This window comes from Canis aureus, chromosome 6, assembly GCF_053574225.1.
Source record: "Canis aureus isolate CA01 chromosome 6, VMU_Caureus_v.1.0, whole genome shotgun sequence".
Taxonomy (NCBI): Eukaryota; Metazoa; Chordata; class Mammalia; order Carnivora; family Canidae; genus Canis; species Canis aureus.
Genome location: NC_135616.1, coordinates 13,419,212 through 13,445,870, shown reverse-complemented (window position 1 = coordinate 13,445,870; position 26,659 = coordinate 13,419,212). Strand labels below are relative to the sequence as shown.

The 26,659-nt window shown below is 37.6% G+C and overlaps 1 protein-coding gene and 1 non-coding gene across 3 annotated transcripts in view; one reads left to right on the top strand and one right to left on the bottom strand.

Moving 5' to 3' along the window:
• The window catches only part of YES1 (YES proto-oncogene 1, Src family tyrosine kinase), a 65,292-nt gene that overhangs the window by 30,251 nt on the left and 8,382 nt on the right, over positions 1–26,659 (bottom strand). The window lies entirely within an intron of this gene.
• Positions 23,296–23,399, top strand: LOC144316596 (U6 spliceosomal RNA). The gene has a single exon (XR_013382538.1). It is a non-coding gene; the product is annotated as a U6 spliceosomal RNA (small nuclear RNA).

Genomic DNA, 26,659 nt, shown 5'->3' with positions numbered 1-26,659 from the left:
AACAAAGATTTTTTCCTCTAGCTAGAAAAAATTCAAATGCCCCCCGCCCCCCCGCTCCGCCCCATGACCTCAAAGGGCTATTAGCTCATATCAACCTGGTCAACTTTACTAGTTTCACTCTACATACATACATTCCAGAATTCAGAGAAAAATAAAATATTAGACTCCTATAGAAGCTTTTAGAATTATTTTTCTACACAGTGTCCTTTTGGAATTTTGCACTGCAACTTTCAGCTGCCTCGGCCTCCATGAATTCTGATCTCTGTCTTCTCAACTTGTTGAGACCACTGTCCTTTGCTCAAGAGTCCTCTCGCTGCTCTGTAATTCAGACTATGCCTGTAGGCAGGAAGTTGGAGTGATTAGGTGATCATACAACTCACTTGTTTGTTTCCCTCATTTCAGGGATCACAGTCCTGCACTGCTGTTGTCTTAACATCTGAAAACAGTGGTTTTATATATTTCATCCAGATTTTCAGTTTTTAGGTTTTTTTTTGGGGGGGGGAGCTGGGACGGTAAATCCATCATGGCCACTTAAAATGTTCTTAAAAATTAATCCCTAGAAAAAACATTTCATTCTCTGGTTTTAATGTCATTAAAGTGCAAAGGGTATTAATTTCCAAATAAATTTGTACTTCAGTTTATATAACAGATTCTTTAATAATGATCACTTTCAAACAAATGAACATTTTAAGTGTTTTACTATAATTGCTTAAAGTACTCTGTGGGATTTTCCTTTTAATTTCAAGAAAAGAAAATAATTTTTAAAGTATCATTTCCATATGTGCCCACACAGTAAGTCTAAAATTTATACTTAGGGGGCAGCCCCGGTGGCACAGCGGTTTAGCGCCACCTGCAGCCCAGGGTGTGATCCTGGAGACCCTGGATCAAGTGCCACGACAGGCTCTCTGATGCCTGCTTATTCCTCTGCCTGTGTCTCTGCCTCTCTCTCTCTCTGTCTCTATGAATAAATAAAATCTTTAAAAAATAAAAATAAAATAAAATTTATACTTAATGCTCGGAAAGCTGTTCTGAACTCAAGAAGGGGTTTTAATCTAAAAATAAAAATGGTAATGGGCAGAAGGTAAAAATCTCATAAGTCAGAAACTACAGAACAATGTGATCATACAGATTAATCCCCAAAGGCTGGTGTTTCAGTTTGAATGCGTATCTTGGCAGTACGTTATCATTGCTTTATTGCTAGGAGCTTATTACTTCCTGGATTCAGCATCTCTATTTCAGTGCTCCTGATGCTTTAACCAGCTCTTTTGCTCTACTGGGATAGCTGTTCCCTACCTCATAACTTCTACTTACTTATAATTTTGATTCATTTGTGGTCTATCCAGGTTCCCGCAATTTCCCACAGCCACTGCTTGATTTGTCCAAGTTTGCAACGATATGAAGGCGAATAAAAGCAAAAGCCCTAACTTGCTGACCAATTATGGTTTAGCCATCAGGTGCTTACTCCATGGTTCTCCTTTAATGACTGTGAGTCTAGAAGGTACCATCATGACTATTCTGTTTAGCATAAATTCTTGCTTTTAGCTATACCAGATGCACATTTTAGCAAAATGTAGAGTGAAAACCTTTCAAACTGAAATAAATTTTTGTGCTAAAATCAGGTTAATACAAATTGACTCCAACCACACAGGTTTGATTGCACAGGTCTACTTATACACAGGTTTTTTACAGTACTATAAATATTTTCTCTTCCTTATGATATTAACATTTTTTCTTTATTGTAAAAATACAGTGTTTAATACATGTAGCATACAAAACATGTGTTAACTATTTATGTTATTGTTAAGGCTCCTGGTTAACTGTAGACTATCAGTCGTTAAGTTTTAGGGGATTCAAAAGTTATACATGAATTTGTGTGGGGGCTCAGCACTCCAAACCCCTAAATTGTTCAAGAGTCAAATGTATATGCAAAGTTTTACCTTGATTCCTCAACACACCTGAACTACTTTCTAATTTTCCCTGGATAATGGGCAAGAAAAAGTGTGGAACTAAAAATATCAACAGTTTTGCTGGAGAGGCAAGTTTTCAGGAGCAGAGAAGTAAAATGGCCCCTTACTATTTCTCATATGACTGTCCACCACTTAGCTGTGTGAGCTTTGGCAAGCTACTCAACCTTTCTGTGTCTCAGTTTCCTCAACTATAAAATGAGGATAATAAAAGTAAGCCTCCTGGAATTGTTGAGGAGTTATCTGTAATGCACCTAAAACAGTACCTGGCATATATAACTCATTAATGTTTGCTATCATGGTGATGATTTTGATAATGACGGCTCCCCTCTCCAGAATATAAGAATGGGAAAATTGAAAGAAAGTATTAAGTATAACACATACAAATGTACACCCCAATGAATTAGCAGAAACGGAATACCAATGTAACTCATCACTCAGATCAGGAAACATACTGACAGCAACCATTGTACTGGACATATACCTTGCAGTAGATAGATTACTGGGTCACAGGGTATATACTGCTGGACAGTTTTCCAGGGTGGCTGTACCAGCTTATACTCCCAACAGCAGAGTGTGAGAGTTACCATTTTCACATCTTCACAAGTACTTAGCATTTTCAATCTGTCTGGTGGATGTATGGTGGTCTCTTGTGATTTTAACTTTACATTCACAATTACTAATGATATGAGTGCCTTTGCATGTTTACTTGGCCATTCTCCTTTGTGAGAGGTCTGTTCAAGACTTGTTCACTTTTCTATAGGGTTTCCTTTTTCTTATAATCTATAGGCATTCTTTGTATTTTCTAAATATTAGAGGAGTGGAATTTTTATCACCTTCACTCCTCTATTCCCTTAGAATAAAGCTAAGAACATAATAAGCATCAATAAATATTTTTTCAATAAATGCTTATTTTGTCTGTCTTCAGATCACCTCCATTTCTACAATTCTGCTTCACATTTTGGCAATTTATGGTGATTCTCAGCCTCTAATTCTACCAAAAGCGTTTCTAACATATTGACTACCTAATAATCTTAAAAGTAAAGATTTATAAAGACTTTTATAAATATTTATAGAGGTATTCCAGATTAATTTCCCCAATTTACTTTCCTAACCTGCTTTCCCCAACACTGTTCAAATTCCAAAATACAGACTTAGGGCTAGGGAAGACAAAAAAGCCAATTAGAAGTTAACTACAAAAATCAAAGACTGTGTTTTAGGCGGAAATAGCAGGATGTTCAAAAGCCCACAGACAAGAGAGAACAAAGTGGATTTTGAAACCATAGAGTTCAGTGCTGAAGTACAATGTAAAAGAAGAAGAAGAAGAAGAAAGAAGAGGCCAGAATAAATAGCAACAGGGAACAGAGCATATGTCACAAGGGTTTTTTCTTTTTTTAAAAAGACTTTATTGGGATCCCTGGGTGGCACAGTGGTTTAGCGCCTGCCTTTGGCCCAGAGCATGATCCTGGAATCCTGGGATCGAATCCCACATCAGGCTACCTGCACGGAGCCTGCTTCTCTCTCTGCTTGTGTCTCTGCCTCTCTCTATCTCTCATGAATAAATAAAATAAAATCTTTAAAAAAGACTTTATTTATTGAAAGTGCCCGTGAATGCAGGAGGGGTAGAGGGAGAGAGAGGAAGAGAACCTCAAATAGACTCCATACTGACTGTGTAGCTTGACAAGGAGCTTTCTCTCACGACTCCAAGAATAACCAGAGCCAAAATCAAGAGTTAAGCGCTTAACCAACTGAGCTACCAAGGAGTCTCGCAAGTATCTTATATTTCCTTCTAATTAACTCAAACTACTTTAGATATATGAACATTAATTTCATTTTTGTTGAAAGAATAAATTACTGAATTGAAATGTGGCCCTGAATAATTCTATCCAACAACCCAACAAGTTGTTTCCCTCCAAAGGGCCAACCATAGCAAAAATTCTATAAATACTTGCAGGTTTTCCAACCATTTCCTAACATCAATTCCAAAGGTCAGAAAAAAATGTTTTTCAACTTTATACATATGCACGTGGTCATATAGCAGAACTGCCTATATTGAACCTGCTTTGTTACAGTGTGACTGGTAGAGCTGGAGCAAATTTGATATATTTTTTAATGCATCTGGCTCAATCATTAGCAGGTAACACACTGTGCAGTGTGTTGAGGTATTTCATTTTAAAAATATTTTATATATGGGACACCTGGGTGCTCAGCGGTTGAGTGTCTGCCTTTGACTCGGAGTGTGATCCCAGAGTCCCCGGATCAAGTCCCACATTGGGCTCCTTGCAGGGAGCCTGCTTCTCCTCCCTCTGCCTATGTCTCTGCCTCTCTAGGTCTCTCAAGAATAAATAAATAAATAAAATCTTTTTAAAAAATTTTATACTTTGACGATGCTTTGTTTCCAAAGTACTTTATTACTTAATTTGATCCCACAATAATCCTAGTATGTTACCAGCAAAAGAATAAGGATAATCTCTACATCATATAAGGAACCTGAGGCCTGGGGAAATTGACTTACTCTAGGAGTTGAGGCTAAGTCTTCTGAGTTACCTTCTCTCCACTACCCATATAGAGCCTCTAGGAAAGCTTTGTGTGTTCTTTGATTAAATTACTAAACATTAGCCTTTAGAAAATGTTACAAACATGATACACTATTGGCAGTCAGCTTCACTGCCCCACCTACAATACAAGTCTAACTGAAAACAGTACCCCACCCCTCTGCACCATGACCATGTTGCCTTATTAACAGTGATTAATATTTCTCAGATAACTTAACATACCTTTGAACTGTTAAAAAAAAAAACACATCTACATTGTATCTGTAAACTACCTCTAGCAAGCTAAGCAATTATTATATGCTGTATCCAGGGGAAGAGGGAGCCCTAGTTTGTCATTTTGCCCAAATAGCTCCAGTTTACAACTAAGTTTTAAATCTGTAAGAAATCCCAAAGAAATAAATTTATAGAATTAATCATAAGATTTGAAATGATCAGTTCTTCACAGGTCATAATGCTCTATAGACCATAAACATAAAGGAGGATTTTTCTTCGACTTTCATTTTTAAATCTCTTCCCTTTAGCATAAAGCACAAAGGGCAAGCAGGACTAGGAAAGAATAGAAAACATAGATGGAAAGGAGGAAACAGCAGACTACTAAAGGGCGTGCACTTTGTCTTATAAAAGCAAACAAAGAACTTAATTTTCCAAGAGTCAAAGGAGAACAGAACAGAAAATGTGAGCAATGGAAAACTGAGCTTGCAGGGCACACTGATAGCAATTTTCTACTTTTTTTTTTTTTTTTTTCATTTTAGATATACCAACAATTCACCTCAAAGAAAAAGTAAGTCCAATCGTTCTAAATTCCTTGTGATTCCTTATGGTTTCTTTAATGAAATCTGGCATCAGATCAGCCATAAGACCTAATGTAAGATACATGTAAAGAATATCTAAAATGTATATTAGGAATTGTAATAAAAAAATCACTTACGAATTAATGTAAAGTCCCAAGATTTTTAAAAACCTATTATATTAAACATGGAATAGACCTGAGTTATGAAGCCTCCAGGTAAAAGTTAGCTACTTCTGGCCACTTTAGGCAATCATTAAAAACAGTTTGTTCGTAGAACACTTGTAAATACTTATCAGGCATCATTCCCTCTACAAATTCAGTCAACTTTTGAAAAAAGCCGATTTTATACCTATCTTAAAAATTTTATCCTCTGATTTTCACACTTTATCTACTACGTCTTTACCAAGACTTTATACCTGCTATTAGAGTAAATAATTAGATACTATTTTCAAGTCGTTAAGTCAATTAAATGCTCCTCAGGCACTGTTTGGATTATTCTTTAGTTGAGAATTTTAAAACTTAACATATCATGCAACTATTTAATAATGTATATACCCCTCCCGTTTTATCTCCTTAAGACTAAAGAGCAAGAGAAACTGGATACACACTCATTTTTAGAAAGGTTATAAAATTGACCTGAAAGTCTTTAATTTTCCTCAAAATTGCATATTTACTTTATTCCCATCATGCTTTTGCTGTAATAATACCTTGAGTTTCAATGTATGCTTTGGCTAATAGACTTAAAACTTAAAAGTTTAATTGGTATATAAATGGAATATACAACTGTACACATGAAATTAACACAGAAAATTTGGGGAGAAGGAGCTTTCAGCAATAGAAGTAAAAAGCAAGGAGTAGTCAGATGTGCTTCAAAAACCAAAGTAAGTTACATCAATCAAGTGAAGGGGAGCATAGCTGGACATGAGCTGGGAAATAAGGCAAGAAGTAATCAGTTTAATCTGTTATAGTTCTCAGAGACTAGGAATCTTTCTGATCTTTGATACCTTTTTGGTCTTGTATTCTGTTCAACCACTAGCCTTTTCTCAGGAATTAGCAGAAGGTATGACCTTGCCTCTCATACTCAAGCTACTATTTCTAGTAATAGGAGCAAAAAAGTTTTTTTTTTTTTAAGTTTTAACTGATATCCAAGAATGTAATTTGTTCATATTATATTATCTAAAACCACTTTTTTTCCAGTTATAAAAAACTTTATTTTGAAATTTTAGATGTACAGAAGTTATAAACACATTTTGAGTATATGTGCTGCCAAAGCAAGCACAACAAATGTTTCTTTTTTTTAAAGATTTTATTCATTCATTCATTCATTCATTCAGGAGAGAGAGAGAGAGGCAGAGACACAGGCAGAGGGAGAAGCAGGGTCCATGCAGGGAGCCCGATGTGGGACTCGATCCTGGAACCCCAGGATCATGCACTGAGCCAAAGGCAGACGCTTAACCGCTGAGCCACCCAGGCGTCCCATGTTCCTTTAAAATATTGTACTTTTTAGCTTATTTTCCTACCTAATACCCTTTTCACAAGCAAAATGATATATATATATTTTAAGATTGTAATTATTTATTCATGAGACACACACACACAGGCAGAGGGAGAAGCAGGCTCCATGCAGGGAGCCCGATGTGGAACTCGATCCGGAATGCCAGGATCATGCCCCAAGCCAAAGGCAGATGCTCAACCTGCTGAGCCACCCAGGCATCCCAAGATGATATATTATTATATGTAGTTTATTTTGCTAGAATTTGATACAAATTAAATATCTGCTTCAAAATTTTAATTGCCAAATGTTAAAAGGTTTTTTAATTTTTTTAACTCTAAGAAAATTCTATCCTGTCATCAATAAATAAAAAAGTATGGTTTTGGTGTACACTAGGTATTTAAATGTTTGTTGTTCAATTTTAGCCTGTTTCAGTCAAAATCAATGCCAATATAACTGTCTGGATATCTACTAGGTAAATGGCTATGTTAAATACCAATTTTTCCTTTAAATAGGCTTCTTTCTGGGCACCTGGTTAAGTGTCTGCCTTTGGCTCAGGTCATGATCCCAGGGTCTTGAGATCGAGTCCCACATTGGGCTCCCTGCTCAGTGAGAAGCCTGCTTCACCTCTCCCTTTGCCCCTCCCCTCTGCTGTTGCTCTTTCTCTCACTCTCCATCCCAAATAAACAGTATCTTTAAAAAATAAATTAAAAAAAATAGGCCTCTTTTTTCCTCTACAGTCTACAGAATAGTAGTAATTGTAAAGTAGAAGGGCAAAGGCAAGCAATGACTTTCTAGCAATTTGTTGCAAGAGAACATGGTTTTACTTTTTTAAATTAACAGAAGTAGTTTCAGATCTTCTAAAATATCAAAACTTATTATATATATACCTACAGGCATTCTCTCCCAGAAACATAGTGAAGATGAAAAATTAGTTCTAGTTTTGCCAAAATACCCACTCACTATGAGTATCTTTTAACTGGCTTTTAGCTGGGCAGCCACTGTTAACACCTTCCAAGAATCTCAAATTTACTGTCTCCAAAATGGGATCTGTCATCTTTCCCATCAACACCCACTCTTCTTTCTCTATTACCCATGTTTCAATGAATGGTAAGTAGACACTACCTTAGACTCCTGAGAGTCATTCTTAACTCATACTCCATATATCTAATCAGTCACCAGGAGCTGACCACACTACCCTGTAATCTCCAAAATTCTTCTACTTCTCCAATTAAATTACTACTTCACTTCGCTACTAATCATTTGTATTAATGCAAAAGCTTCCTTAACTGACCTCCATACCTCTTGTGTTACAGTCTTTCCATCTTTATTTTATTTTATTTTATTTTTTTATTTATCCATGAGAGACAAGACAGATGCAAAGAGAGAGGCAGAGACACAGGCAGAGGGAGAAGCAGGCTTTATGCAGGGAGCCCGAAGTGGGACTCGATCCAGGGTCTCCAGGATCACACCCTGGGCTGAAGGCAATGCTAAACTGCTGAGCCACCCAGGATGCCCTCTTTCCGTCTTTTCTGGTTGTAGTGTGAAGATGTGTCTTCTATAAAGAAAATCTGATTAGGAATGTGAAAATGAATAAAGGAAACCTCATTTCAAATGGAGTTGGGAGGCCAGAAGGGGGAGTTCTCATGCCCTACAGCTTTTCCCCCATTGTGGGCCCCAATAGGAAAAGACATACCTCTCACTTCCAACAGGAAGCCTACTTCTCCAACAGGAGGAAAGAAGAATTTCTCCTTGGCCAGCAACAAGCTCAGCCAATAAGAAAATACCACAACTCAGCCAATGAGAAATCTCACCATTCTGAAGTCTCAATTTTCCCTAAAGGACTTTTGTTCAACTTCCAACTTTCTCCTTTTCTCTACAAAGTAATACTCTTCTCTTTTGATCTCGACTTGCCCATGGTGTCTCAAATTGCAATGCTCTGCTATACCCGAATAAATCCATTTTCCTGGTCAAAATAACTGACAGTTATAAAGGTTAACAGGAGCCTTCAATGGCCCTAATTCCCTCTTGCTCCTAAAACACCTTAACATGAAATAGAAGGCTCTGCATGATTTTTTTTAACCTCTTCTAATATCTCTTTCCATTCATCTCCTGCATTCTATGTTTCTCATTAAACACACCATGTTCTTTTCATACATACTTGGCAAAACCTACTTTTTCAAAAAAAAACAAAAAACAAAAAACAAAAACAAAAAACCTACCTTTTCTTATGCTTGACTTAAGACTACCCAACCTTCAGGTGTTAGCTTAAAGATTCAAGGAATCTTTCCTGAATTCTCAAGTACTCTTACAGCATATTTTATTCCCTCCCCCAACCATTTACTACCCTGAATTGTCATTGCTTGTTTGTCTCTATCTTCCTCTGAACTGTAAACTCTGGGACAGCAAATTTTTGGTCTCTATTGTAGCTTGGCCTACTATCTACCCCACAGCTAACATCCAGTATTTTTAGAGTGAATGAGTTAAGAACTAGCTTTGGAGTAAGACCTAAATTTCAATCCTGGTTCTGTCATTTATTAGCTACTGTGCTCCTTTATCAAATTACTTAAATTGCTCTGAAACCCAAAGCTCCTTTTTTTTTTCAGGATTAATAATATGTATCTTGCAAGGTTGTGACAATTAACTGACATTATATGGAGAGTAGCTAACACATACTCGAACAAAGCCACGTATCTGCATTGGTTAAGACTCTTCTAGCTACAAGGACAGAATTTTTTTTTTTTTTTTTAGGATTTTATTTATTCATGAGAGACACACAAAGAGGCAGAGACATAGGCAGAGGGAGAAGCCAGCTCCCTGCAGGGAGCCTGATGTGGGACTCAATTCCAGGACTCCAGGATCACAACCTGAGCCAAAGGCAGCCCTCAACCGCTGAGCCACCCAGGTGCCCCACAAGGACAGAATTTGACTAATGGTAGCTGCAGCAAAAAGGAAAATTTTTACAAAGCATACAGGAATTTCTCACTGAATTCAGTCATAGGGAAAGACTAGAACCAAGAACTTAAATAACAGAAAGCATATTTATTTGTATTTCCTGGTCCTTCTGTCTGTCCCACTTCCAGACCTGTCTTCCCCATCTCCTCCTCCCCTTTCTACTTACTGATCTCTCTCCTCCTTCCCCTTTGTCTGTTTGTCTCAGTCTCTCTCCACCTTTCACCTCTGCTACCCTGTTCATCTGCGTCCTTTTTCTCTCCAATGGCAAAATGGCTTTTTCGACTCTTTACATGGCTGCCAATAGTTCCAGAGCTACAGATCTTCATTTTAGAGTGATTCTAAGTATGAACTCCATAAATTCCTACAGGACTTCTAGCCCGGACCCCTCCAGCCAGTGGCATCACCATCGAAACATGGCAGATGGGGAAGATCTTAGAAAATAAGGGAGTCTAGGCAATTAAAACACTAGGGTCTTACTACTTCACCCATTAAGTAAATGCTACTAATGTTTCACAAGAATTATTTTACTTAAGTGAATTAGCCATGGTAAGACTATATTAGTAATTCGTCAAGTTTTAAGTTAAACTTCTCTGATTTTTATATGAATGGAAAATGTGACATCAACACACATGTAAAAAGGATTATCCTCTTTAACTCCCTGAACTTGTGATCTGAACAGCTAATGATGCAAGACAGACTACAAATATATACTTTTTTATATACATGTATTAAAAAAAGACTTAAGGACATTCTAAGAAAGTTTCAAATTATACAGCACACCTTTAGCTAGAAACCCAAAGAGAGATGGGAAAATATCTCAAAAACATCTTTTAAAATTTGAATTAGCACACTCTAAATGCCTTCCTCATATCTTGTTCCAAATTGAACAGAAAACTTTATATAAAGCAGAAAAACCAGGGCAGCCCTGGTGGCTCAGCAGTTTAGCACCGCCTTCAGCCCAGGGTTTGATCCTGGGGACTGGGGATCAAGTCCCACGTCAGGCTCCCTGCATGGAGCCTGCTTCTCCCTCTGCCTGTGTCTCTGCCTCTCTGCCTCTCTCTCTCTCTCTCTCTCTCTCTGTGTGTGTCTCATGAGTAAATAAATAAAATATTTTTAAAAAATAAAATAAAGTAGAAAAAACATCTGGGAAAAAATCATCATATAACCTTTTACAGATCTCTCTATATAATAAGTATAAATCCAATGTTATAATAAAACTAAATCTGAGAGCTCAACTTAGTTGAATTGGAAAAAACAGCATAAAACCGTAAGAAGTGAGTTAATTTATCTACTTCTCTGCCTCTATACAAATTTATCTAAGTTTCTACACATACCACTTACTGGTTAATTTTTCACCTGATATTAATATTTGTAATATACAATTAAAAAGTTTTTTAGTGGCATCCCTGGGAGGTTCAGCGGTTTAGCGCCTGCCTCCGGCCCGTGATCCTGCAGTCCCGGGGTCAAGTCCCACACTGGGCTCCCTACATGGAGTCTGCTTCTCCCTCTGCCTGTGTCTCTGCCTCTCTCTCTCTCTCTCTCTCTCTCGCTCTCTCTCACTTGCTCTCTGTGTCTGTCATGAACAAATAAAACCTTTAAAAAAAAGGTTTTTTAGCTGTTTCCTTTAATAATAAACAAATTTCATTAAAGAAAGCAGGGGATCCCTGGGTGGTGCAGCGGTTTGGCGCCTGCCTTTGGCCCAGGGCACGATCCTGGAGACCTGGGATCGAGTCCCACATCGGGCTCCCGGTGCATGGAGCCTGCTTCTCCCTCTGCCTATGTCTCTGCCTCTGCCTCTCTCTCTCTCTATCATAAATAAATAAAATTTAAAAAAAATTTAAAAGGAAGAGACCTCAGTAGGATGGGGTAAATAAAATTTCTGCCTCCAAGTCTGTAAGCTTCTTATAAATAAATAAATAAATAAATAAATAAATAAATAAATAAATAAATAAGACAAAATTTAGATAACAGATACAAAGTAAAAAGGTGTTGGATTGGGACGCCTGGGTGGCTCAGCAGTTGAGCGTCTGCCTTTGGCTCAGGACGTGATCCTGGAGTCCCGGATCAAGTCCCACATTGGGCTTCCTACATGGAGCCTGCTTCTCCCTCTATGTCTCTGTCTCTCACGAAAAAAAAAAGGTGTTGGATGTTGGATGCACTAATTCAGACAGCAACTACTGAACATACGTGCATTACTCCTGTTTTATAAATGAGGAAATTAAAACCTGAGATTAAGTAACTTGGTTCTATGTCACAAAGCTAGTAATAGAGACAGAGCCAGAGGTAGAATGAACTCAGATTTTGTCTGGTTTTTGTTTTTTTTTTTGGTCTGTTTTCTGCTTCAACTTCAGCCAAAACAAATTACCTATTTCTATTGCTACCATAACAAACTGTCACAAACTTGGTAGATTTAGGGATGCCTGGGTAGCTCAGTGGTTGTCTGCCTTGGGCTCAGGTCATAATCCCGGGGTCCTGGGTTCAAGTTCCACATCAGTCTCCCTGTAGAGAGCCTGCTTCTCCCTCTGCCTGTGTCTCTGCCTCTATTTCTCATGAATAAATAAAATCTTAAAAAAAAAAAAAAAGAAAAACACTTGGGGAGCCCGGGTGGCTCAGTGGTTTAGTGCCACCTTCAGCCCAGGGCATGATCTTGGAGACTTAGAATCGAGTCCTAGGTCGGGCTCCCTGCATGGAGCCTGCTTCTCCCTCTGCCTGTGATCTGCCTCTCTCTGTCTCTCTGTCTCTCTGTCTCTCATGAATAAATAAAATCTTAAAAAAAAAAAAAAAAACCTTAGTAGATTTAAACAACACAAATTTATTATCTTACCATTCAGAAGCCTGAAGCCTGACCTTGGTATCACTAGGCTAAAATCAAGGTGTCAGCAGGGTGGCATTCTTTCCTAGAGAATCTGTAAGAATTAGTTTTCTTGCCTTTTCCAACTTCTGAGAGCTGCCTGCATTCCTTGGCTCATGGAATAGTCTTTTCATCTTCAAAGCCAGCAATGCTGCATGGCTAAGCTTCTGTCTGTTTCTTTGACTCTTCTGCTTTCCTCTTCCACTCTTAAAAACCCTTGTTACTAAACTGGACCCACCTAGATTATACAGGCTAATTCTCCGTACTTTAAAATCAGTTACTTAGCCACCTTAATTCCATCAGCAACTGTAATTTCCCTTAGCTATGTAACCTAATACATTCACAGGTCCTGTGAATTAGATGTGGATTTTTTTGGGAAGCCATAATTCTGCCTATCACAGTGCCTATATTTGTAATAAATAGGCGACCAAAATTATAATGATATGGTTTAGACAGTGAGCATGTTTTGGCTCAAAATGTATCATATGTTAGTTAATTAGGTACTAAGGAACATAATTTTTCTAAATTAGGAGAATGGTTTAATTTATTTAGCTCTCAAATTAAAACAAAGTGGTTGAGTCAACTGAATGAACTCACTCATCTAACTAGGTCTTAGAGGGAAATAAGCCAATAAGAGATACCATCTTCCTCTTCCCTTATCAAGCCTCTGAAGCACTAGCCTTGGGGGGGCAGAAAGAAAAGAGTAAAGCTGGCCTTGTTCTAAGTGTCTGGAAGGAGACAAAGCATTGTAAAAGGCCTGAATTCTGGTAATAGGTCTGTGGTTGGCATAAACCTGTTTGGAAGGCACTGGACCCAACTGTTCTTCAAACACACCCTAATGAGAATTTGACAGGAAACTGGTCTCAGGAGCAGTTACCAAAATTATCAGGGATTTAAAGATGGGAGACTTTGGGTGAGTACATGGGTGACTTCCTTCTTTGTTACACCACCAAACATGGAGGGATTTTCTTTTTTTCCTTCCCTGGAGAAAGGTGCTGAATTGCTACGAATACTTAATTTGAGTGAATAATTTGTGAGTTAGCCTACTCTATTAAGATTTATCAGTAAACCCCCAAATCAACGCTCATGTCGTTTTTTGTGGTCATTTGCACATATGCGCAGAGCTGTGAAAATTTAAGTTGACAGATCCACATGTCCCCAGCTCATGTCAAATGAGGCTCTCATACCATAAACAGGTGTCCTTTCAGCAGTCTATCTAGTGTCACTTTGTGTTTTATTGGTGATGTTACTGTTTAAAATGGCTCCCAGGTGTCAATTCCCAAGTGCTGTCTAGGGTACCGTAAACCAAGAAGGCTATGGTGTGCCTCACAGAAAATACATTATATAAGCTTCACTTGGACATCAGTTATAGTGCTGTGAGTTCAATATTAATGAATCAACAGTATACATTAAATATCACATATGGAACAGAAGCACAAATGGGACAAGATAAATTGATCAGTTGACAAAAATGTTGTAACCAGAGGCTCACTGGAACCTAACCTTGAAACTCCTCTACGAGCAAGGAGTCAGTATTCACTAATTCAGTGTTCACAGTGACTTTCTAAAACATAACTATTGCAAAAAATGACATGACTGTATATAAACACTTCAATAGGGAAGATTTCTAGGCGTCAAAAGTTGATGCTTTTCTAAAGTTGTGATACAGAGGCACCTGGGTAGCTCAGTGGTTGAGTATCTGCCTTTGGCTCAGGGCGTGATCCCAGGGTCTGGTCCCGCTTCTCCCTCTGCCTGTGTCTCTGCCTCTCTCTGTGTGTCTCTCATGAATAAATAAAATCTTTTTTTTTTTAAGTTTTTATTTATTTATTCATGAGACACACACATAGAGAGAGAGAGAGGCATAGACACAGGCAGAGGGAGAAGCAGGCTCCATGCAGGGATCCCAGGACTCCAGGATCACGCCCTGGGCTGAAGGCAGGTGCTAAACCACTGAGGCACCCAGGGATCCCAAATAAATAAAATCTTAAAAAAAAAAAAAAATAAAGTTGTGATATGTACGGTCAAATTTCCCTCTAAAAAAAATTTCACTCCAATAACAAATATTTAAAAGAAAAATCTAAGATGCTGTACTTTTAAAAGTATATCTTATTTGTTCTATTTTTAGTTTTTTAAAGATTTTATTTATTAGAGAGCAAGCGAGAGCACAGGCAAAGTGAGGGGCAGAGGGAGAAGCAGACTCCCCACTGAAAAGGAAGCCCATTGTGGGGTTTACCCAGGGTACCTATTCTATTGTTAAATTATATCTTTAAATGACTTGAAACCCCCAACAATATTCATACCACTTTTGCATTTTTAAGTGAATTAAAATTCATTCAAATGAATTGTTCTATTGCTTTGCCTCAAGTAGGAAAAGTACTGAATTTGCTAACCATGTATTTCATTACCAAATACTAAAATAAAAAGCAATGTGAGCAAATTGAGAACAAGTACGAGGGGATCCCTGGGTGGCGCAGCGGTTTGGCGCCTGCCTTTGGCCCAGGGCGCAATCCTGGAGACCTGGGATCGAGTCCCACATCGGGCTCCTGGTGCATGGAGCCTGCTTCTCCCTCTGCCTGTGTCTCTGCCTCTCTCTCTCTCTCTCTATCATAAATAAATAAAAATTAAAAAAAAAAAGAACAAGTACGACATTCATATTTTATATGTATATTTAATAATGTACGTATTCACTACATTTCAAAGCGTTTTGATGAATAAACAGGTAAAGGACGGAAGTAAACAGAAGGTAGTATACCAAGTAGTCTAATTAAGCATGTAGGGTAGAATAAACTAATGAACTGACTTATAATCTAGTAAAAAAAAAAAATATTTTTCTTAGATGACAATAGCTACAAAACAGATGACTTTTACTGAGCAATTTCTACACTATAGCCACTGTACTTAATACTTAAAATGGCTTATCCCATTTAAGTCTCAAAATATCCTAAAAATAATTACTGTTACTCTTCATATTTACAGATGCAGAACCTGATACACGGAGTTACTTGTCCAAGGTCACATAGCAAATGAGGCAGAAAGACTCCAGAACTCCAGTAGTTTTTTACTAGTGTCAAAAAGAACACGTTAAAAGCTTCAAGTTGTACAAATGTGTCCCTACAATAATCTCAGGTACTTATTTAACAAACGGATTCCTGGCTCTCAGTCTTGGTTTACTGAATTTGAATTTCTAGAGGTAGAATATAGGAGTCTACATTTCAACAGACATCCCAGGTGATGAGTAGCAACAGTGAAATTTGAAAGCCACCACTTTTAAGTCTGTGACTGATCCCCTTAGTCCTATGCTAGACGCACATATATTCCTGTGCTAGAAGCACACCATAACCAAAAAGAATCTTGCCAAAAAAAAATAAAAAAAGAATCTTGCCTTTGCCATCTTCTTTGTGTCTTTGTTCATATTACTAGTTCCTCTGCAATGTACATTTTATTTATCCTTCAAAACATACTCAAATCCCACCTCTGCCATGCTTTCCCTGAATGTTTCTCTTTTCTTGAAATGCCATTGAACTTTAAGCCTCCAATACAAAATTCCTTACAGGTCTGTAGTAGCATATTTAGCTAATAAAAAGAGTAGAGTTTCTTTTTTATCTCCTAAAAAGTTCAATTAATTAACACGGTGCCTTGCCGGAAGCAGATGTAATTTTTTTCTTTTGAAGTTCGTTGAAATGAATTACAAATCTTTTCCTAATCAATGTTTACAACTTAACCCAAAAGATAAATATTAGCCAAAAGATTAATGTTTGAATCTGGCTCCTTTAACTGAAGGGAGTATAGATAAAAATACTGTACTTAGGATTTAAAAAATTAATTCAACCCACAGTAAATTAACATATCAGATTAATTTAATAATTACCTGCATCCCCTTTAAGCTCTAAGACTTGACAATGCTATGACTTCAAAAACTGCTCTAACCTCAAATGTCAGTATAAAATGGGTGACAAGAAAACAGCAGCTACATTAGAAAGGCAAAATGCACAGTGACCATTTCCAGATACCTCTGACATCATCTTATCAATTCAAGGTGGCAAAAGCAATTGATAATATTAGTTTTTGCACTGCTTATTACTTAGCAACAGCTATTATTTCCATGTAGAAATATTATAGATTAAAAAAAGAAATATTATAGATACTTGAATGAATTAAATTTTATGGGGAAAAAAATAATTTGATACATATCAAATTTTTAAATAATTGAGCTCCATGGACTGTATCTGTATCATAAAAACAAATATATCTGCTTGACATATGTTCTGAAGAACTTCATTCCATCTATAATTTGAATCTCCAAAGAATATGAAGTTGCCTACTTTTACTTTCTGAAGTAAAAAATTACTGTGGAAATAGTGTGAAGTAAAAAATTACTGTGGAAATTGTGTGAATGTTCTAGTCTGATAAAGCTGTTGCATTAAAAGATCAAGTTCTCAATTAAAGAAAACCTGATGTTTTCATTCCTTCTACCTTCATATTGTATGATAAGCCTTTTACCCTGAGCTAAGAATGATCACTTATTCTCAATTTTGAGTTCCTTAGCATAACTTTAAGAATTAAAGCCAAAATCTTGGTACAATATTTCTGAACTATTCCTTACCTCTGTACTATTGGATCCTGATAGCATTTTTTAAAGACATGTAAAACTATGTGAATATAAAACATTTTCTAAAGTCTTATTAAAAAAACATGTTTGGGACGCCTGGGTGGCTCAGCAGTTGAGCATCTGCCTTTGGCTCAGGTTGTGATCCCGGGGTCTGGGGATCCAGTCCTGCATCCGGCTCTCTGCAAAGTGCCTGCTTCTCCCTCTGTCTATGTCTGTGTCTCTGCCTCTCTCTTGTGTGTCTCTCATGAATAAACAAAATCTTAACAAAAATAAATAAAAATAAAAAATAAAACATGTTTGATTTTCAAAGTTTCTCAGAAGAGTGGAAGTTTCCAACTAAGAATTTTTTTTACTCTCCAATAACTACTTTATGCTATTACCAGAATCTTAACATATTAGCAGTATTTGCTTGCTCAGAGCAAGTATGTAAAAAAGTTTGCTTAACTTAATAATTATATCAACATTTGTCATATAATTATGGCCCACATTTTATAGTATTTCTGGTTTGGAGAATAGATACTTAAATCTATTTAAATCATCCATATATACATGAATACATTACTTCTGACTGGAACAATTTTTTGATGTTTTTATCATTTATTGCGTATTGACAACAGAATACATGCTATAAAACTTAAGGAAATGATAACACAAGAATGTTCTGTTTGGGGCACCTGACTAGTTCAGTTGATAGAGCATGCAATTCTTGGTCTTAGGGTCATGAGTTCCAGCTCCACATTAGGTGTAAACATTAAAAAAAAAAAAAGTCCCCAAGTTTTCCTAAATGAGTATAAAAGTTTTTTCATGATCCAACACTTGTGTCAAAGAAGAAACAGGGGATCCCTGGGTGGCGCAGCGGTTTGGCGCCTGCCTTTGGCCCAGGGCGTGATCCTGGAGACCCAGGATCGAATCCCACGTTGGGGTCCTGGTGCATGGAGCCTGCTTCTCCCTCTGCCTATGTCTCTGCCTCTCTCTCTCTCTCTCTATTATAAAAAAAGAAGAAGAAGAAGAAGAAGAAGAAGAAGAAACAGACTAAGTTATAAAATAAAAAGAATAACAACTTTCTACCTCATAAGTGAGCTGCAGTAAAGGCTATATTCAGAGCAAAATTCATAGCCTTACACATTTGCTACCAAAAAGGAATTAAAAAACAAAAGCCAGAAAAAAAAAACCCAAAAAGGAGTATTTGTAAATCATAATGAAATTTCCTGTTGTTTCTAATTCATTAACTTTTCTTTTTTCTGTTCTTTCACTATTATAATAAAAAATTCAAATACATATGGTTTACAAATAAAAATCAGTGAAATACATTGCTAGATTTAATCTTATCAAAAAACAAAACAAAAAACATAGTATTAGGTCTAAGAAGAGTGCTAAAGCCTTTGAGGATTTGAAGACTACAAAAGGGAACTTTGTATAACACCCTGCTAATAAAATTTTAACTAGATGAAAAGGATGACTATCTAGACATATAGAAATTAATAAAATTAGCTCAAAGACAGAGAACCTAAAGAAATCAACAAGTATGAAAATACTTCAAACCTTTTCCAAAAAACATTAAAACAGTATTTCATGGGTAAATTAAATTTTCTGACACATGAATAAATTAATCCTATGCTCTTTAATCTCTTCCAAAGCATTCAAGAAAAAGCTTCCGTATCTTTTTGCTGATAGCCAAATACTGATAGAGCCAAAAAATTGGGGGAACAAGGGCAAGATCTAGTGAAGAGGTTCTCAGTGAGGTAGATCTCTCTCTTCCTATGCTCAGGAATCCTTTCTTGCATAGCTAGCAAATATAAGTACTACTTAGTCACTAGCTAATTAGTCTTCCCGAGAAGTAACTGCACTGAAAATCCCTTGTATTCTATAACCACCAAGGACCAGCAGCAGCATTCTCTCCTCTCCCACCATATTTGATCACTGATGTTTTTGGTCAACAATGTTTTGTTTTTCAGATTTAGAGTCTAGGACAGCCCTGAAAATGCAGCGCAAATAATAAAATAATGTAGCTTTTCTACTCTCTCATCTTAAAACATATCTAACTGGTCCTTCAATTTTTCTAACCTTTTGATATAAAGGTTTAACCTAACAGATAAGTAGAGGCCATTTGTCTTTTAGTGAATGCAATTTTCTTGGTTGTAGTACTGTTTCAACAGATATTCTGGGTTATCAAAATACCTGCTTCCCAACCACTCATAACCCAGAAAAATAGGTGCCAGAAGAATGCTAGAGCCAAGGAGCTGACATAGAACTCCTAAAAACCCTTGGCATTTCCTAAGTGGTAAAAGGAACACCTTTTGATCCTCATAATAAGTCTCTTTCAACCACATCTGAGTTTATGTTAATATGGTGATTTCTGGAAAGCCCCTAAGGGTAGGGGGCTGGTCACCAGAGGACCAACCATGCATGATTAGGTGGTTAGGACTTTCAGCCCACCGTACACTCTCATTTCATGGAAGGGAAAAGAAGCTGGAGGTTAAGCTAATAACCAACAGTCAGTAATTTAACCAGCTATTTCTATGTAAAGAAGAGTCCATAAAAATCCTAACTGAAAGGGCTCAAAGACCTTCCAGGTTGGTGAACATGGGGAGGTGCTAGAAGGGTGGCTTTCCTGGAAATTCATGCCCTTTCCCACATGCTTTGCCTTATGCATCTCCTCCACCTGGTGGTTCCTGAGTTGTATTCTTTTGTAATAAACCATTAATCTCGTAAATCAACTGTTTTCCAGAGATCTGTTAGCTATTCTAGCAAATTATCAAACCTGAGGAGGGAGTTGCCGGAACTCCCAATTCATAACCTTGTTGGATAGAAGCTGTGGGCAATCTGAGAATCCATTATTTGCAACTGGCACTTGAGATTGAGGGTAAGGGAGCAGTCTTGAAAAACTGAGCTTTTAATCTGTGGGATCTAATGCTAACTCCAGGTAAATAGTGTCAGAATTGAACTAAAGAACACCCAGCTGGTGTTGGTTAAATTAGCTGGTATGGGAAAAAACCCATATGTCTGTTAACCAGAGTATTCTGTGGGTACTGTACAGGGGAAACAGAGTTCTCCTTCAGCTTGTTTTTTTTCCCCCTTTCACTACTATACTGGACAGTGCTCATAACCACTGTTGTATGCTTCTCTACTAAAAAAATATGTAGTTTATTCTCAGAATCTAAGAATAGGTTTTTTTTTTAAGATTTTATTTATTTATTCATGAGAGACACAGAGAGAGAGAGAGAGGCAGAGACACAGGCAGAGAGAGAAGCAGGCTCCACGCACAGAGCCTGAAGTGGGACTCGATCGTGGGACCCCAAGATCACGCCCTAGGCTGAAGGCAGGCACCAAACCACTGAGCCACCCAAGGATCCCCATAAGGACAGTTTTGTATTAGGATGTCTATTCATAATTCATAGTATTAAAAAATAAGAAAAGTTATCTATTTCAAAATAAATTAAAAAATTAAGTCAGTATCCACTCCTACTTAGTAAGATAAAACATAACATAACACTGAAATAGAAAAATCCTAGAATGGGTAGCTCAGTCAGTTAAGCATCTGCCTTCAGCTCGGGTCACGATCCCTGAAGCTCCTTGCTTCTGCCCCTCCCCCTGCTCCTTCTTTCTCTCTCTCTCTCTCTCTCTCTCTCTCTCTCTTCTCAATGAATAAATAAAATCTTTAAAATATATATATATAAGAATCCTTCTATTATATATCTAGAGCTAAAGCTCAAAAAACTCTGGCATCATGGCTTAATGGCAAACCCTAGAAACAGTCTTACTAAATTTATAATAATACTTTGACCTGTTCTGAAAGTACTAAACAATGCAATTAGATAACATACCAAATAAGATGGATATTAGAAATGAGTTGGGTCAGAATAATTATTTATGCATAATGATTATTTATATGGAAAAAAAACTAGAAAAATTAAATGAAGTACCATCAAAAACATATTTTTTTTTTTTTAAGATTTTATTTGACAGAGAGAGCACAAGCAAGGGGAGTAGTAAGCAGAGAAAAGGGAGAAGCAGGCCCCTTGCAGGGCAGGGAGCCGGATGTGGAGCTTGATCCCAGGATCATGATCTAAGCCGAAGGCAGATGCTTAACCAACTAAGCTATCCAGGTGCCCCATAAACAAGAGATTTATATAAACCAATTACAAAATACTTACAGCAATTACAAAATTTCTATACAAAATTCTATATACAATTACAAAATATATATATATAAATAGCTTTTATATACTAAAAACAGCCAATTATAAAAATACACTTTAAAAACAAACCATTCAAAACCACAGATACCTGCTAAAAGGAATCAATGCTTCTTGAGTAAACAGTCAGAGCAAGGTAAGTACAAGATGAGCCTGAGACATCTCACACCAAAAAAATAAAGTAGTACTCAGAAAATGATGGGAATATATCAAAAGTACATGCAGCCATCTTGAAGATCTTGCTGACCAAAAACAATAAATTTGAGCATCAAAATGAATAAGCACAGGGGTGCCTGGGTGGCTCAGTTGGATAATCAACCTTAAGTTGGTTAAGGTTGATTTCGGCTTAGGTCATCATCTCGGGGTCCTGGGATTGAGTCCCATGGGCTCCCCCACTCAGTGGGGAGTCTGCTTCTCTCTCTCCCTCTGCCCCTCCCCTCTCTCACATGTGGTCTCTCTTTTTCAAATAAAATCTCTTTAAAAAAATGAATAAGGACAGGGACGCCTCGGTGGCTCAGTAGCTGAGCATCTGCAGGTGTGATCCCGAGGTCCGAGATCGAGTCCCACATCAGGCTCCCTGCCTGGAGCCTACTTCTCCCTCTGCCTGTATCTCTGCTTCTTTGTGTCCCTCATGAATAAGCTTAATCTTAAAAAAAAAAGTTTTGTTTTCTTTTTTAAGATTTTATTTATTTATTCATGAGGGACACAAAGAGAGAGAGAGAGGCAGAGACACTGGCAGAGGGAGAAGCAGGCTCCAGGCAGGAAGCCTGATGTGGGACTCGATCCTGGGACTTCAGAATCACACCCTGGGCCGAAGGTAGGCACTAAACTGCTGAGCCACCCAGGGATCCCCAAAACAAAACTATTTTTGGGAGAACACAATTCAACCTACAACTGTATATTGGATAATTATAAAATAGCTTTGTTAAAATCTCTAAATTTAATCATTGTATTGCAGTTAAGAAAACATCCCTGCATTTAGGAAATAAAGGCTAAAGGGTATTACTTAAGGGTAATAATAAAACGTGATATTCACAACTGTTTTTCAAGTGGAGGGGGTGGGAATGCCTAGCTTGTACAGGAGTAAATGTAACTTCTTGGGTGCCTGGGGTTGCTTAGTTAAGCTATGGACTCTTCACCTCAACTCTTTTTTTTTAAAGATTTCATTTATTTATTCATAGAGACACACGGGGGGGGGGGGGGGGGAGGGGGCAGGGAGGCGGAGACGCAGAGGGAGAAGCAGGCCCCATGCAGAGAGCCCAACGTGGGACTCGACCCGGGTCTCCAGGATCACACCCCAGGCTGCAGGTGGCACTAAACTACTGCGCCACGGGGGCTGCCCTTCACCTCAACTCTTGATCTCAGGCTTGTGAGTTCAAGCACCACATTGAACTCCATGCTGAATGAGGAGCTTACTTAAAAAAAAAAAAAAAGTAACTTCTCACAGCTTTATATCTTCATCTGTAAAAATACAGATATTAAGAACACTAACTCAGGGCACCTGGATGGCTCAGTCAGTATGCACCTGACTTGATTTTGACTCAGGTCGTGATCTCAGGATCCTGAGTTTGAGTCTCATGACTGGTTCCATACTCAGCAGGGAGTCTGCTCAAGATTTTCTCTCTCTGGGACGCCTGGATGGCTCAGCGGTTGAGCATCTGCCTTTGGCTCAGGGCCTGATCCCACAGTCCCAGGATGAACTCCCACGTCGGGCTCCCTGCATGAAGCCTGCTTCTCCCTCTGCCTATGTCTCTGCCTGCCTCTCTCTCTGTCTCTCATGAATAGATAAAATCTTTAAAAAATTTTTTTCTCTCTCCCTCTGCACATGTGTGCATGCTCTCTTTCTCTCAAATAAATAAATGTCTCTAAAAAAAAGAAACTCAGTGCTCACTTTGGGAGCATATATACTAAAACTGGAAAGATGCAAAGAATAGCACAGCCTGTGGACAATGATGAAACACAAATTTGTGCAGGATTATGTATTTTTTAAAATCCTTTCATTAAATAAAATTACTAAATGTCAGAATACTTAAGTCAGATTTTCAAAAGAAAAATACTTAACTCAGAGTTTTGTCAGAAGTGAATTACTTAAAATATCCAGTATTTATCACTGTGACTGGCATGCAGGCAATACTCAATGAACATTAACTGCTCTTCTTGATGCTGTTTTCATGGTCCTCATCATTCATGTATGTGGTATTGGCACAAGAATAAACAATATTTGGGAAAGAATGAAAGCCCAGAAACAGACCTGAAAGTAAACAAACCTCATTTAAGGTATTGTTTAATGTGTTTTTTGTTTTTGTTTTTTTTTTTTTTTGAAACATCTACCTGTCTCCGTGATTTCTCTATTATGGAGGCCTCAGAATATCAGAAATGTCTTTCAGGACACTCACACAGAATTCTTCTGGACCTAGAAGCTAGATGCCCCTTAGCCATTATCTACTTTCTTATTCTCTTTTCTAATTTTTTTTAAAGATTTTATTTACTTATTCATGAGAGACACAGAGAGAGGGGCAGAAACACAGGCAGAGGCAGAAGTAGGCTTCATGCAGGAAGCTTGATGTGGGACTTGATCCTGAGACTCCAAGATCACGCCCTGAGCCAAAGGCAGATGCTCAACCACTGAGCTACCCAGGTGTTCCTAGCTTTTCTACTTTAAAGGGCATCCTCTTGTTACAGAAGTCAGGAGATAAAAAGAAGACATGCTAGGCATTTCCTGTTATCTATTATGTCACCTTCCCTAAGTTGTGCATCTGTGGCTTCCTTCTAGCTTTGAATTTATCTCTAAGAATCATCTACATTGTCATTTTTTTTCTTCTACGTATCAATCATTCTAAAAATCCTATTCATCTTCTGACAATATCCTAAGAGGTTCTTGACCTTCTTCTCTATTTGACCTTTATCATGAGTTCCTCCTTCTGACTTAAGTTCTGGTTATTTAAAAAAAAAAAAAAAAAAAAAATCCCAGCAGGAAAAAATCCCAGCAGGAGAAGCTAAGGGAGTGAGGAGTAATGAGGTGAGATGGGGGTAGGGCTTTAGCTCCATCATAACCTGCCACTATTCCTACCAAATTCTTCGATATTGCTAATTACTATCATTTCTCAATCACTAAAAGGACTGACTACATAAATGCAGATACAATCCACAATTCTTTTCTGACCCGCTCCCACATAGAGTGCTTCTCAAGCTCTTCATATAAAAAGTTTGGGGCATTTTTAGACTTTTCATCCTTTTAGGTGGTATACCGTGTGTCAGAATCTGAAATCACAGACTCTTACTGGTTTTCATACATTTCCTAAAGCCCAGGGCATACATCTTCTTGAAGTCCAGAACTACTTTTCCTGTTACTTTTAATATAAACCCAGGACAAAATGGTCTCTACTCCAAGAGTTCTTTCTATAATTTTCATATAACTTTTTTCTACTGGCCATAATTAAGTTCAAAACAGCAAATACTTTTATAGCTTCTTTTACCACCTAAAACATGAAATTTTATTTTTACATGATCTGCTTGCAAAAAAGCAAACTTCCAGAAGGTGCTGGGATATTTGACATTTTCCATCATAATTAGTTTGCTTCTGTACTAACATGTTAAATAAGAAGATACCATCTCAGGGAGCACCTAGCTGGCTGGCTCAGTCAGTAAATCATGCAACTCTTGATCTTGGAGTCATGAGGGTGTTCACCACAGCGCTTACTTTAAAAACAAAAAAAGGTATCATCTTCATCCACAACTTTCAAATATTCTACCCGTTTCTACAACCAAATAGCATATTTCCATATAGATGTCTAACTTTTTTAACTGATAGGTTACTTTCTCTCCCCTTCTGTGGCAAAAACAACTACTCTTCCACGGAGAATTCATTTTTCCCTTCGAAGGTTGTCACTGGAAGGTAGCCCTGCCAAAAGACTATTTTTCTTAGCTCTACCTGCAACCAGATATATGCATGTAACTCACTCACCTCAACATAATCCAAACATTGTCTCTTTGTTAATCTGGCCTGAACATCTTATTATTAAAAGATAAAGAATGCTTTGGAATTAGTATAACAATTTTTCATGACAAAGCCAAATCTACAAAAAGAAAGCATTTACTACAGTTTAGTGTAATAATACATCTTTTTCAGTTCATATAATATCTGACCTTGATGCCATTATGAAATATGTATCACAAAGCTACTTCAACTAAAAAGAAAACTGTAAGTGGTTGAAAATTCTCAGCCCCAACAAAAATGTACAGTTTAAGGAAGAAGGAAAAAGAAATCCTCCTTTCCATCATTCTCTTTATCCCTAAGGAAGTTGTCTTATAGGGAACAGGCTTATTGTCAGATAAATTCAGTTCCACTAGTCATCACTAGTCATGTGACCTTAGCAAACTACATATACTTTCTTTTTTTTTTTTTTTAAGATTTTATTTATTTATTAGAGACACAGGGGGTGGGGGTGCAGAGATACAGGCAGGGGGAGAAGCAGGCTCCGTGTGGGGAGCCTGACATGGGATTCAATCCCGGGTCTCCAGGATCATGTCCTGGGCTGAAGGCGGCACTAAACCTCTAAGCCACCGGGGCTGCCCTACATATATTTTCTGATCCTTAGTTTCTTCACATGTAATAAATAACTATCTCATTCACAATTTTTTTTTTGAAAAGGTATTTCAAATACCTAACCGTGATAATACATATGAACTACAAGTGGAGCATACCATCTGCTATAAAACAGGTTTTCTTCCTTCTTAATGCCTATGACAAGTAAACGGGTGGGAAACAGAAAAAAGAAAAAGGGACAAACTTCCACATTAGATTCATTCCTCATTTTCCCAAGTCTTTTTCTACTTTCTTCATTTCTATTTCTCATTTCCAATCTTTTGAAGCTTTCCCATTTTTCACATGTCCTACAGGTATAGAGTAGGAGATAGGCTTAAAGTGCCTAGAGCAAGCAGGTGAGAGAACTAAGGCAGATCTCCCCGCCCCCCCCCCCTTCTTAAATTCAGCTTAACAGCAAGGCCTCACTGGGAGGGTCCTGGCATCCTAATAAGAAACTCATAACAATGATTTTTAAATGGTGAAGAGCAGGGAAGGTGAGAAGGTAACTGGCAAGGCAATGGGATCACCTCCCGTTAATCAGAACATTTAGTAGACCAAACATTTCAGATGTTAAGAGCTCTGGTTTAAAAAAAAAACAAAAACCTGAAAATCAATCAGAACACATTTACCAATGAAACACTATTAAATGTCAAATTCTTATA